Source organism: Palaemon carinicauda, chromosome 1, assembly GCF_036898095.1.
Source record: "Palaemon carinicauda isolate YSFRI2023 chromosome 1, ASM3689809v2, whole genome shotgun sequence".
NCBI lineage: Eukaryota > Metazoa > Arthropoda > Malacostraca > Decapoda > Palaemonidae > Palaemon > Palaemon carinicauda.
The window spans coordinates 208,184,083-208,186,685 of record NC_090725.1 but is presented as its reverse complement, the minus strand read 5'-3'; the positions used below and the strand labels follow the sequence as shown (position 1 = coordinate 208,186,685).

Genomic DNA, 2,603 nt, shown 5'->3' with positions numbered 1-2,603 from the left:
CTCATCAGTCTTTTACAGTGTATTTCAGACCTCCAACAACTTTGTTACTTCTTGTAGTCTCTTTCAAGTCTCCAATTACTTTATCATTATTTTGCCTCCAACAACCTCATGACTTTTTTATAGTCTCTTTCAAGCTTCCAATAAACTTATTAGTCTGGTATAAAGTTTTTTAGGCCTATAGCAGCCCCATCACCTTTTACGGTCTCTTTCAGGCCTCTAACAGCTTTATCACTCTCACTGTAGTCCGTTGGCTCATGACCTATGAAGTCACCACGGTAGAGCTTGAATAAATTCCTCTTTTTGACGCAATGATTTCCTTTACATACATTATACTAAAAAGTTATTTCATGTTCACAGTGTTCAGAAACTTTATTATATATTGGGTCTGTTTCTAATGAAGCATTTCTGTTATTTAATTACATTGCCAAATACGATTTAGAAAGGCTATGTTTAGATTTCTCGTATCAATGGGCTCAGTTCATCACATGTAGTCCTATATTATCTTCTTGTTCTCTTCATCATTTTGGTATTGTACCGTATGGTTGCCAACCGATTATCAGTAATAAGATTTACGGATTATAAAAGCTTTTCGTGGATCTGATTTATGTTAGAATTTTGATATTTCATCATCAAAACCTGATTTCACATTCTTGAAAAAATATAATCATGGTATCAGATATGTTCATACTCCTATGATTAAAGTCATCGAAAGTGAGCGTCATTTGGGATAGACTACACAAGGATATGTCATTTCCACATGAGGCCATACGTCATTAATATATAAATCCCTTGGCAACCTGAATTCAAGTATGAATAAAGGGAACGGGTAACCTATTTATAGGACTTTCTTTTTTAAAAGAAAAATAAGCTAAATTTGATATGATAAGAGTATTTTTGGTGATTATAACAGGAATTTCTTTTTAAACGTACGTCTGACAAGATGTAAAAAAAAAGGGCATCCATTTATGTTTCTGAACAAGGGTCGAAGATTGTCAAAATTGTTCTTCTACTTCAATCAAGATGATGGCGATAACTAAAGTATGATAAGGAAAGTTGTCTCAACGCATTTCAATGTTTATCTTGCAGTTTTATGATACAGACAATGGCGTGCACAAGGTTTCGTAAAGCCTTGAGGTCGGCCAAGGATATTCTCAGAGCGATTACAATTGAACCTATGTTGTTTTTGAAAGCAGTGTCCTATGCGGCTTCATTTGCTCCAACTGAAAATCTGAAGCTTGATCGGTACTGCAGGGTAACACTTGGTTATCCCGGTGAAGTATGTGAGAAAATTAACGATGGGAACCACGAAAGTATACAAGTGGAAGTGCAGAAGCAGGTTAACATTTTTAACTTTAATGAAAAACTAATATCAAGCATAATTCCCGTGTTACTGTTATCATTTATCGCATCTTGGAGCGATCAAAGAGGAAGGAGATTACCTATACTTCTATCAATATTTGGTACCACTCTTTATTCCGCCACTTATCTCTTGGTTTCCTTTTTTCCAACTTGGCCTCCAGAAATTTTGTATGTAGCCTCGTTTTGTTTATCTTTCGGAGGCGGGTGGTCGTTATTCTACATGGCCGTCTACAGTTACATTGCTGACATGTCAGCGTGTGAAGATCGAACCAAACGACTTGCTATAGTGAGAAGTATCTGGGTTCTGGGAACTCCAGCTGGTACTGCTGTGGGAGCCCTGATCTACGATGCTGGAGGGTTCTGTTGGGTGTTTGGTTTCAGCACGGTCCTTTACTTAAGTTCATTCTTTTACTCTGTTTTCGTCGTGAAAGATAAAGAGAAACTGATCGAAGAAAATAAAGAAATCTCAAAACAAAAGCGTTTGTGGAACCCCCGGAATGTAGTCGACTTATTTCATGTTTGTTTAAGAAAGCGCCAAGGAAGTGGGAGGTGGCACATTATGATTTTATTAGGACTTATGCTTATGCTTATGAGTGCATCTCCACACAACTTGTACTTATGGTTATTGCGAGTTCTTAACTGGGACATAGACTCATACAGTATATACAAGATTGTTAATGATGTTGGTCAATCGCTAGCAATGCTTTGCTTTACTCCGATTTTTGGATATCTGCGTCTCCATGACTGTTCTGTGGGAGGTATGACTCTTGTACTACTATTTTGTCGATCTTTAGCTTTTGGAATGACAACTTCACCAAGCCAGTGGTGGGTCCCTTACGTTTTCATCTTTATCCCGGCGGAGTATGGAAGCGTCACTATCAGGAGTAGGTTATCAAAGGTATGTACGAAATGAAAGCTTGAAATATTTAGAGAAATTTACTGGTAAAATACAAACATACATACTCACACACACACACATACACACGCACACACGCGCACACACACACACACACACATATATATATATATATATATATACATATATTCTCTCTATTGTACTGGACATATTTCACACACAATTGTTTTACGTAATAGTATTTCTGTTGTTTGTATATATCACTCTCCCCTACCACTGTTCATGAATGATCTTGTTTGAATTTTTGTTACAATCTTGCTTGGAATAGTTTCTATATAAACTCATGATCCATTTAAATAAAGTTGGCTGCATTCACCGCGCCTCTCAG

General features: G+C 36.9%; 1 pseudogene; it reads left to right on the top strand.

Moving 5' to 3' along the window:
- The first annotated feature begins 1,102 nt into the window (after positions 1-1,102).
- LOC137638013 (lysosomal proton-coupled steroid conjugate and bile acid symporter SLC46A3-like) lies at positions 1,103-2,305 on the top strand (annotated as a pseudogene).
- Positions 2,306-2,603: the final 298 nt, after the last annotated feature.